General features: G+C 43.7%; 2 non-coding genes across 2 annotated transcripts; both read left to right on the top strand.

Annotated features, from left to right (window-relative positions):
• Window positions 1-3292: 3292 nt before the first annotated feature.
• On the top strand, window positions 3293-3448 carry LOC131161172 (5.8S ribosomal RNA). Its single transcript, XR_009138329.1, has one exon. It is a non-coding gene; the product is annotated as a 5.8S ribosomal RNA (ribosomal RNA).
• A 253-nt stretch (window positions 3449-3701) lies between these two features.
• On the top strand, window positions 3702-7067 carry LOC131161202 (28S ribosomal RNA). The gene has a single exon (XR_009138357.1). It is a non-coding gene; the product is annotated as a 28S ribosomal RNA (ribosomal RNA).
• Window positions 7068-12301: the final 5234 nt, after the last annotated feature.

Raw genomic sequence — 12301 nt, 5'->3', positions numbered from 1 at the left:
CTTTATCCCCTCTAATTGTCAATTCTTTTTTTAGTTCATCACAATCCGGAGACTCATGTAGTTTCTCTTGGGTCTCCACCAATTCATCACAAGCTTTCTGTGCCCGAGAGGAAATATGGGAAAAATGTAATGCATTCAGATTTCGTAAAGGCTTCTTCAATGTTTGTAATTTTCTTACAAGACAGAACTGTCTACTCCCATCAAATTCCCTCTGCCAACTCTCCTTCACTTTATCCTGAAAATCAGGGTCCACATATTGAAGAATTTAAATGGAGGCCTGCCCACATCCTAATCAGAGAACAAAGATACAATAGCAATCGAGTGGTCAGAAATACATCCTGGAAATTGGAAATTTGCATGCACCTTCCAATCAGTAAGAAACCATCTATGATTTACCATTACTCTATCCAGCTTACACCAAACTGAACCATTTGTCTAGGTAAGGTGACAACCAGAGGAATTCACATCTGTTAACCCTGCAACATTAAAACAGTCACTTATATCCTTCATTTCATATTCAGACATGGGCACTCCATTTCATTTTTCATCATTATTCAGTACACTGTTGAAATCTCCCAACAGTAACCAAGCTCTAGATACCGAGCAGTTTGTCTGTACAAAGTCTTTCCACATCACTCTTCTTCCCACAAGAGAATTTAGACCATATACGAAGCTGATAAGCATCTCATTTGTTGTTACCCTACATCTCATCACATAGTGAATAACATGTGCATTCATATGGTGCACCTGTAAGTCAACCTTTAGGGGGTTCCATAGAACAACAATTCTCCCTGCATTATGAATCTCAAAGTTGTTTACTTGCTCCCATCTATTGAACTTTTTTTCCATCATTAACTCCAGCTTTTCTTTTGTCATTTTTGTTTCCAAAATTCCCATATCTTCAATTTTATTTATTCTAATGAGATCTTCGATCCCTTTTTGCTTCAAAGGCCTATTTAGTCCCTTGATATTCCATACGACTACCTTCATTAGGCTTACGAGGGACCTAGCCCTCCTTTCTTGTTTGGTTGAGTCTGTCCTCCTCCTTTTTTTCTAAATTTCTTGAACTTCCCACTTTTAAATCCATCATTCACACCTTTGCTGTTCTGACTGGAATATCCTCCCCTGCCACCACCAACAGCTTTTAGAGCACATACTATCTGCTGGGGCTCTTCATGACAAGGATCAAGAGCACGATCAGAACTATTAGTTAATCCTCTATTCTCCATTTCTGGATTCTCTTGAGAACAACCTACTACTGGACCATTATCTACTTCACCACCACCAGGAATAGCCTTTACACACTCCAGATTCTTGTCAGTGGATTTCCTACCATCCATCTTCTTCATCTCTAATTCCAAACCATCAACCACAATTTGATTATTGGAATGACATTTATACACTGTTTTTGGGAATAGTTCACACACCATGTTACTTTGGTGTACAGATTGCATCAACTCCACATGTTTGCTACTCGAGGGCACACAATAATGACTGCAAATAGGATCCACAACAAAACCAGAATACCCCTTTTGTTCAGGATTGTCATCCATTCCTTTTACCATTTCACCTTTCTCCAGATTTTTTTCCTTCACAATACAATTCATCTCAGTAGGCATTGGGACAGAATCCTGACATCCTCTTGCTTTAGTTCCTACAGACTTTCCTTTTTTAAGACCACAAAAGTTGACAATGTGGCCAATATGCTAACAGAAAGTACAAAACCTTGCAAATTTTCATATACAATCTCCTATTCCATTTCTTCATCATCAGGAAGGAAAATCTTTACTGAGTTTTTAATTTCTCTTGCAATGTCCATCTTTACCAGCATACAAGCATAAGAAATTCTGGCCTTCATAATAGTTAGCTTATCTGCTCATAGCGGCCTCCCCAGTTCTGAGCAAATCCTACCCAGGGCCATGGTATTCCACATTTCTAAAGGAAGATTCTTTAACTGCACCCAAACCGGAAAATTTGTCCTATGCTTTGGGCCAAATTGGAACTGTTTAGGCATCTTCTTCATAGAAAGCGTACTGCCATGAATGGTCTAGGGGGCCTTCTGAAGGATAGCTTCAAGTTCATCCTCTATCTGGAACTTGAAAACCACCCAGCCATCTTCATGTCTAATGTATGCGACCTTAGATTTCCAGGAGTTAACAACAGCACTGATGTCTGCCCTTCCAGGAATTTTCCTAACAAAATATCCTACGAGGCATTTTCCATACGATTCTTCTGGCTTTGACAGATCAGATATCTTTAATCTAGCTCCTCCTCCATCAGATTGGAATTTTGGAATAGCAGTACAAAAAATAAGGTTTCTGTTATTCGCAAAAATATCTGACCAAGGGACCCTTTTATTGTTCATGACTATCATTCTCTCCTTCTAAACCTTCATCTCATTATTATCCTCCTCCTTCTCATTTTCAGGAGCAATAGGAACATTCATAGTTTCATTTCAACTGAAAGCTCTTTCTTGATTCTATGGGTGGTGGTGCATGGCCGCTCTTAGTTGGTGGAGCGATTTTTCTAGTTAATTCCTTTAACGAACGAGACCTCAGCTTGCTAACTAACTATGTGGACGTGACCCCTCATGGCCAGCTTCTTAGAAGGACTATGGCCAATTAGGCCACGGAAGTTTGAGGCAACAACAGGTCTGTGATGGCCTTAGATGTTCTGGGCCGCACGCGCGCTACACTGATGTATTCAACGAGTTTATAGCCTTGGCCGACAGGCCCGGGTAATCTTTGAAATTTCATCGTGATGGGGATAGATCATTGCAATTGTTGGTCTTTAACAAGGAATTCCTAGTAAGCGCGATTCATCAGTTCGCGTTGACTACGTCCCTCCCCTTTGTACACATCGCCCGTTGCTCCTACCGATTGAATGGTTCAGTGAAGTGTTCGGATTGTGACGAGGTGGGTGGTTTGCTGCCGGCAACATCGTAAGAAGTCCACTGAAACTTATCATTTAGAAGAAGGAGAAGTCATAACAAGGTTTCCGTAGGTGAACCTGCGGAAGGATCATTGTCAAAACTTGCCAAACAATTACCCACGAACATGTTATTTATATAGTGGTGATTGCTTCAAGCTCACCTCACCCATGTCGATTTGAACATTGCAACGCAGGTGTTCCCCATTTTTTATTCAATGGGAAATCATGTTTGTTTCATGCCTATTTCGATGAGTTTCGCAATAACCCAGGCACAGCATGCGCCAAGCAATTGAAATGAAAGAACATTCTCTTGTTGCCTCGTCTATGGTGCAATGGGATGTGTTTATTTTTGAACCATAATGACTCTCGGCAACGGATATCTTAGCTCTTGCATCGATGAAGAACACAGCAAAATGTGATACTTGGTGTGAATTACAGAATCTAGTGAATCATCGAGTATTTGAACGCAAGTTGCACCCGAAGCCATTAGGCTGAGGGTACGTTTGCCTACGTGTCACATGTTCCGTCACCCTAAACCCTCTCCCACAAAACATTCTTGGGGGTGGGATACTATGTGGGTGGATGTTGGCCTCCTGTGCACTTAGTTGTGGGCGGTTGGTTGAAAATACGAGGTCTTAGACGACACACAAAATGGAGATTGGGGGTTGTTAGACCCTCTCATTGTGTCATGCTTCATCGTTTGAGTTGCGTTGATGTAAGGATCTCACTCGACCCTTTAGTATTTGTCAATAAGAGACAATACTCTATCGCAACCCCAGGTCAAGCGAGGCCACCCGCTGAGTCTAAGCATATCAATAAGCGAAGGAAAAGAAACTTACAAGGATTCCCATAGTAACGGCGAGTGAACTAGGAAGAGCCCAACTTGAGAATCGGACAACAATGTTGCTCGAATTGTAGTCTATAGAAGCGTCTTCAGGGACGGACTAGACCCAAGTCCCCTGGAAGGGGGTGCCGGAGAGGGTGAAAGCCCCGTTGTGCTTTGACCTTATTGCATTACGAGGCATTGTCAGCAAGTCGGGTTGTTTGGGAATGCAGCCCTAATTGGGTAGCAAATTCCGTCCAAGGCTAAATATTGGCGAGAGACCGATAGCAAACAAGTACCGTGAGGGAAAGATGAAAAGGACTTTGAAAAGAGAGTCAAAGAGTTCTTGAAATTGTCGAGAGGGAAGCGGATAAGGGCCGGTGATGCATCTCGGTCGGATGTGGAATAGTGATAAGCCGGTCCACCGATTGACTCGGGATGTGAACCGATGTGGATTGTGGCAGCGTCCTAAGCCCAGGCTGTTGATATGCTTGTGGAGATGTCGTTGCTATGATCATGGTGGGTAGTGCGCGCTGTTATGGCGTGCTTATGCACTTGCGTGCTCCGGGCATCGGCCTGCGGGCTCCTCATTCAACCCGTCTTGAAACATGGACCAAGGAGTCAGACATGTGTGCGAGTCAACGAGTGAGTAAACTTGTAAGGCATGAGGAAGCTAATTGGCGGGATCCCCTTGTGGGTTGCACCATTGACCGACCTTACTCTTCTGAGAAGGGTTCGAGTGTGAGCATGCTTGTCGAGACCTGAAGGATGGTGAACTATGCCAGAGCAGGGTGAAGCCAAAGGAAACTCTAGTGGAAGCCCACAGCGATACTGACGTGCAAATCGTTCATCTGACTTGGGTACAGGGGCGAAAGACTGATCGAATCATCTAATAGCTGGTTACCTCCGAAGTTTCCCAATAGATAGCTGGAGCTTTGTTGAGTTCTATCAGGTAAAGCCAATGATTAGAGGCATCGGGGACGCAACGCCCTCAGCCTATTCTCAAACTTTAAATAGGTAGGACAACATGGCTGCTTTGCTGAGCCATGTTATGGAATTGGTAGCTCCAAGTGGGCCATTTTTGGTAAGCAGAACTGGAGATATGGGATGAACTGGAAGTCGGGTTACGATGCCTAACTGCACGCTAACCTAGAACTCACAAAGGGTGTTGGTTAATTAAGACAGCAGAACGGTGGTCATGGAAGTCGAAATCCCTTAAGGAGTGTGTAACAAATCACCTGCTAAATCAACTAGCCCCAAAAATGGATGACGCTAAGCACGCGACCTATACTCGACCTTCGAGGTAATTTCCAGGTCTCGATGAGTAGGAGGGCATGGCAGTTGCTGCAAAACCTTGGGTGTGAGCCTGAGTGGAGCTATCGTCGGTGCGGATCTTGGTGGTAGTAGCAAATATTCAAATGAGAAATTTGAAATCGAAAGAGGGGAAAGGTTCCATGTGAACAACACTTGCACATGGGTTAGTCGATTATAAGAAGCAGGGGAAGCCCGTTTAATAGCACCGAGTGTGTGGACTTCGAAAGGGAATCGGGTTAAAATTCCTAAACCAGGATGTGGCAGTTGACGGTAACGTTAGGAAGTCTGGAGACGTTGTCCTAGGCCTCGGGAAGAGTTATCTTTTCTGATTAACAGCCTACCCACCCTGGAAATGGCTTAGCCTGAGGTAGGGTCCAGCGACTGGAACAGCACTGCATGTTGCGCAGTGTTCGGTGCGCCCTTGGCGACCCTTGAAAATCCAGAGGACCAGGTGCCGTCCACACCCGGTCATACTCATAACTGCATCAGGTCTCCAAGGTGAACAACCTCTGGTCAATGGAACAATGTAGGCAAGAGAAGTCGGCAAAATAGATCCGTAACCTTGGGAAAAGGATTGGCTCCGAGGGCTAGGCACAGGGGTCCCAGTCTCGAAACTGTCAGCTGTCAATGGATTACTTGAGCTTCTCTCGCGGCGAGAGCGGGTCATCGCGTGTTGTTCAGGCGACAAATTGTGAACGGCTCCTTCAGGGGCTTTCCTCGAGCATCAAAGAGTCAACTCAAAACTGGTACGGATAAGGGGAATCCAACTGTTTAATTAAAACAAAGCATTACGATGGTCCTTGCGGATGCTCACGCAATGTGATTTCTACTCAGTGCTCTGACTGTGAAAGTGAAGAAATTCAACCAAGCGCGGGTAAACGGTAGGAGTAACTATGACTCTCTTAAGGTAGCCAAATGTCTCATAATCTAATTAGTGAACTGTCCCTGTCTACTATCCAGCGAAACCACAGCCAAGGGAACAGGCTTGGCAGAATCAGCGGGGAAAGAAGACCCTGTTGAGCTGGACTCTAGAGCGACTTTGTGAAATGACTTGAGAGGTGTAGGATAATTGGGAGCAAGAAACGGTGCAAGTGAAATACCACTACTTTTAACATTATTTTACTTATTTCGTGAATTGGAGGTGGGGTTATCCCCCCTTTTTTTGGACCCAAGATTTATTTCGATGGGCTGATTTAGGAGGAAGACATTGTTATGTGGGGAGTTTGGCTTAAGTGGCATATTTGTTAAAAGATAATGCAGGTGTCCTAAGATGAGCTCAACGAGAATAGAAATCTCGTGTGGAACAAAAGGGTAAAAGCTCGTTTAATTCTGATTTTCAATACGAATATGAACTGTGAAAGCATAACCTATCGATCATTTAGACCTTCGGAATTTGAAGCTAGAGGTGTTAGAAAAGTTACCACAAAGACAACTAGCTTGTGGTAGCCATGCGTTCATAGCAACGTTGCTTTTTAATCCTTCAATGTCGGCTCTTCCTATCATTGTGAAACAGAATTAACCAAGTGTTGGATTGTTCGCCCACTAATAGGGAACGTGATCTGGGTTTAGACTATCATGAGATAGGTTAGTTTTACCCTACTGATGGCAATGTTGTAATAGTAATTCAACCTAGTGCAAGAGGAACCGTTAATTCGCACAATAGGTCATTGCGCTTGGTTGAAAAGCTAGTGGTGTGAAGCTACCGTGCGTAGGATTATGACTGAACGCCTCTAAGTCATAATCCAGGCTAGAAGCGATGCATGTGCCCATTGCTCATTTTCCGACCCTTAGTAGGGGTCTCATAGCCCCCAAGGCACGTGTCAAAGGTCAAGACCTCGCGGCAGATGAGTCGTGTAGGCTTCCTTGAGGTAAAATTTCTATCGAGTAGTGGGTAGAATCCTTTGCAGATGACTTATATATGCGATGGGGTATTGTAAGTGGTAGAGTGGCCTTGCTGCCACAATCCACTGAGATTCAGCCCTATGTCACTTCGATTCGTCCCTTCCCAATTCAAGTAAAATGGCTAGAGGTTTGAAACTTAAATGAGAGCACATAATGCTTAAGTGTACCAAGCATAAAAGAATGCTATCGAGAGTACATGTGTGGCGATGCGCAGTCTTCTGTGTGTAGCGTTGACATTCTTACATGATCATGCGGTGATATGTGTTGACATGCTGTGCGCAGTGTTGACATTCGAATTGTCATCGTTGGGCATAGTGCACAGTGACACTAAACCACGCGTGGCCTTCCACATTATTGAGATTCAAATTTGTCATCTTTGGGCCATACGGTGACATGCATTGGCATGCATCGACATTCAGATTGGTCATCGTTGGGCATAATGCACAGTGACACTAAACCACGCGTGGCCTTACGCATTGTTGAGATCCATATTTGTCATCGTTGGGCCATGCGTTGACAAGCTGTGTGCAGTGTCGACATTCAGATTGCCATCGTTGGGCTATGTGTTGACATGCTGTGTGCAGTGTCGACATTCATATTGCCATCGTTGGCCCATGCATTGACATGATTCGTTGACATGTCAGCGTTGACATACGGTAACATAACCAAGGCACCTGTTGGATAAAGCACTAATTTTGTAAAATGGAGGCTGGATTCTCATGATTAATGCATGACATAAAGACATGGTCACCATATAGCCTAGTGCATACATACTACCTACCCGTGCCTACTATGCATGCACACGCTAGCAATCGACATTTAACTATGGCCTAGTGTGTGTGGCGACTACATGGCATGTCCTAGTGCATGGCCAAGTATGTATGTGGCTACTACACGTCATGACATGACACGACATGACATGGTTAGTGCATGGCATGACACGGCATGGCGCGGTTAGTGCATGGCCTAGTGCGTGTGGCTAGTACTTGACATGACAAGACATGACATGACATGGCATGACATGGTTAATGCATGGTCTAGTGTGTGTGGTTAGTACTTGACATGACACAGCATGACATGGCACGACATGTCATGGTTAGTGCATGGCCTAGTGTGCGTGGCTAGTACATGACGTGAGATGAGATGATACGACATGACACGGCATGGCATGACACCTCATGGCATGGTTAGTGCATGGTCTAGTGTGTGTGGCTAGTACATGAGATGAGATGAGATGATACAATATGACACGGCATGACATGGTTAGTGCATGGCCTAGTGTGCTGGTACATGACATGACACGACACGACATGGCTTGACAAGACGTGGCATGACACGACATGGTATGACATGACATGACATGGTAGGTGCATGGCCTAGTGTGCGTGGCTAGTACATGACATGACACGGCATGACATGGTTAGTGCATGAGCTAGTGTGTGTGGCTAGTACATGACATGAGATGATACGGCGTGACACGACATGGGCATGACATGACACGACATGACATGACATGGTTAGTGCATGGTGTCACGGACCCCCAAAATGGGACTCAAGTAAGGGTCGTATGGCACTTGTTAAGAGCTCTCTCTCGACAAGTCAGCCAAATCTCACACGTTCAAGCCTACAAGCACAAGCACCAGGTGAGTCTCAATACTCAAGAAAAACAAGGAACAATAGGATTTTACACGAGCAATATATTCTTATACACCGAATAAGACTATAACCATCAAAGACATCACAATCCAAGGCAACAAAACACCACAATGAAAAGAACTACTTGTATTATTCAACTACAAGAGAATCGCCATACAAACGATAACACAGATAATCATATATTCATTATAAATCCCTAGAGAATACAATTATAGCAGTATCTCTCTCCCCTTTTTCCCCATTACATTGTCACTCCCTAACATCCTCCCCCACTTATTTTATCGACGTCCTCGTCGATGTGTTGTAGAAGGCCTTCTCACTCTTCTGATGTTGATGTTGATGTCATTGTCTTTGAATTTTTGAAATCTTCAATCTTTTGTATGGCATGCTGAAGGTTTTCCGCCTTTTCCCAACTATTCTCTTCTTTCCCCAGCCCCAGCCACTAAACCAGAAATTGTTGTTGTTGACGACCTTCTGCATTGACGACTCTGTCTGCAATGATCTCTTGGACTTCTTTGTTGACAAGCTGCCTTCTAGAAATTGTTGATCTCCTTAGCTTTTGTCGGTGTGGATCTGCTTCATCTGTGTGGAATGACATTAAATTGCTTACATGAAACACAGGATGGACTGGACGTCTGTAGCTTTTCATCCACTTGGGTTGCTCAAGCCGATAAGATGCATGTCCCACCTTCTTGATCACTCTAATTGGACCTTCGTAACAGTGTAACAGCCTTTTATCCTTGCCGCGAAGAAAGCGAAATGTCTCTGGCGGCACTTTTACAAGAACCAAATCTCCAGCTTCAAATTGTTGTGGTCGTCTCCCTTTTTTAACCCATTTTTTCATGCGCTTCGAATCTTTTTCTAATTGAGCTCGAGTGACTTCGATGTTTTGCAACCAATTTTTCGTGAATTGGTATGCTTTCGGGCAATTTCCTTTGTATGGACCATACAGAGTGTGGGGGAGAGTCGATTATCGACCTATCACGATCTCAAAAGGGCTTTTATTAGTCGCAGAAGATTTCATAGAGTTAAAACAGAATTGTGCCGTGTCCAGTAAAGTAACCCAATTCTTCTAATTGGAGTTAACAAAATGTCGCAAGTATTCTTCCAGCATCCCATTAAAACGTTCGGTCTGACCATCTGTTTATGGGTGATAGCTGGTGGACAAATTAAGGTTTGAACCCATCAAACGAAAAAGTTCACCCCAAAATCCCCCCGTGAATCTAACATCCCTATCACTAATTAGGCTTTCTGGAACACCCCAATACTTCACCACATGCTTGAAGAATAGCTGAGCTATATTTTCTGCTGAACATCGCTTCGAGACTAATACGAAAGTAGCATACTTTGAGAACCAGTCAATCACCACCAAAATTGTGTCATACTCCTTTACTTTTGGCAACAAGGAAATGAAGTCCAAAGAGACACTCTCCCATGGCCTGGCAGGAACTAACAATGGCTCCAATAAACCTGAGGTCTTCTTTCTTTCAACCTTGTCTTGTTGACAGATCAAGCAAGTTTGGGTATAACTCATCACATCATCTTGCATATTTGGCCAGTAGTACCCCTGTGTAATCAATGCCTGAGTTCTTCACCATCTCGGATGACCAGCCCACAACGTATCATGGCACTCTTTTAGTAAGTTTTTCCTCAAGTTCCAGCTTTGGGCACATAGACTCTCCTGTTTATAGTCATTATCAGTCCATCTTCTACCCAGAATGGTCGTGTCTTGCCTTCTTCTATTAGTTTGCTTAGTGACTACGCCTGCTGGTCTGTACTTAAATGCTCCCTGATAAGATTCTTCAAAGGTAACGCCACCCTACTAGTTGATAGATGACTGATGAGTTTCAATGCTGCCAATTCGGTTTTTCTACTTAAAGCATCGGCCACTTCATTCTTTTTCCCTACTTTATATTCAAAATCAAAATTAAATTCAACTAGCTTCTCTTGCCAACGGGCTTGTTTTGACGTTAGTCCAGGTTGTGACAAAAAGTAACTGCCACATTCTCAGTTTTTACCACAAATTTGGACCCCAAAAGATAGTGCCTCCACACCCGAAGACAGTGTACCACCGCGAGAAGCTCCTTTTCCTGTGCTATATAGTTCCGTTCGGCACCCGATAATTTTCTACTTTCAAAAGCAACTAGATGCCCTTCCTATAAGAAAACTCCCCCTAATGCATAGTCTAAGGCATCTACTTGCACTTCAAATGGCTTTGTCACATCAGGAAGGATTAGCACAGAACCTCTTACAATCTTTTGCTTTAATTCAACGAATTCTGATTGGCACTCTTTTGACCACCCCCATGGTACCCCCTTCTTCAGTAAATTTGTTAACAATACAACTCTTCTGGAGTACCCCTCTATAATCTTTCGATACTAGTTGGCTAGGCACAAGAAAGATCGCAGCTCTCTAACAGATGTAGGTGCTTGCCACTCCTTGATGGTTTCTACTTTAGTCGAATCCATCTGTATTTGACCCTCCTCAATGATATGCCCCAAGAATTTAATATGCTTTTAAGCGAAAGCACACTTCTCCCCTTTTACATATAACTAATTTTCTTTGAGTTTTTGAAAAACCTTCCGAAGATGATCTATATGTTCTTCTAAGGATGCGTTGAAAATCATTATGTCATCAAGGTAAACAACCACAAACTGATCAAGGTAGTCCCGAAAAACCTGATTCGTTAGAGAACAAAAGGTAGCGGGTGCATTTGTTAGTCCAAAAGGCATGACAAGGAATTCAAATGCTCCATACCGGGTGACATAAGTGGTCTTCGGTTCATCTCCCTCTACAATGCGCACTAGTTGATATCCCGATCTCAAGTCCAGTTTAGTGAAATATCTAACTGTACTTAACTGGTCAAAAATATCAGCAATCAGTGGAATGGGATACTTGTTGCGAACCGTCATCTTATTAAGAGCCCGATAATCTACGCACAAGTGCAAACTACCATCTTGTTTCTTCTGGAATAACACTGGGGCCCCAAAAGGTGCTTTTGAATGACGGATGAACCCTGCTGCACTTAGATCATTCAGTTGCCTTTTGAGTTCAGCTAACTCCGGTGGCGCCATTCGATAAGGGGCACGTGCTGGCGGCTTTACTCCTAGCAAAAGCTCAATTTCGTGGTCAATCTGTCGTCGAGGTGGTAAAACCCTAGGTAGCTGTTCCAGGCTCACCTCCTTGAACTCTTCTAAAAATTCCTTAATCTCAATTGGATATTTCCCTATCTCTGCATCTTCTAAAACTATCGGTAGAACCATGAAAGAAGATTCTCCCCTTTTTACTCACTTTTTGAATTGGAGGGATGAAAGCAACTTCCTCTCACTGAAATTGTTGTAGGCTGCGGGGACCGCACGAGGTGTACTTCCCATTATCATAAGACAATCCGCAGCTAGGATCGGCATTGAGCATGTCACTTTAAGAAAATCCATCCCCAATACCACATCAAAGTCATCGAGGGGTGCCACGATGAAATCAACTGTTCCAGACCATGACCCCATTTGGCTGGTGCCACCCTCACCGTAGTTAATTCTTGAGAATTCACTGCTTTTAACTTGCCCACATCCTTATCTACTTGCAATTCTAACTGTTGAGCTTCAGAATCAGCAATGAAATTATGGGTGGCCCCTTTATTAATCATGGCCTTGATTTTCTTTCCATTCAAAAGTATAT

Source organism: Malania oleifera, chromosome 7, assembly GCF_029873635.1.
Source record: "Malania oleifera isolate guangnan ecotype guangnan chromosome 7, ASM2987363v1, whole genome shotgun sequence".
NCBI lineage: Eukaryota > Viridiplantae > Streptophyta > Magnoliopsida > Santalales > Ximeniaceae > Malania > Malania oleifera.
Note: the sequence above shows the minus strand (reverse complement) of the source record. Positions and strands in the feature narration are given on the sequence as shown.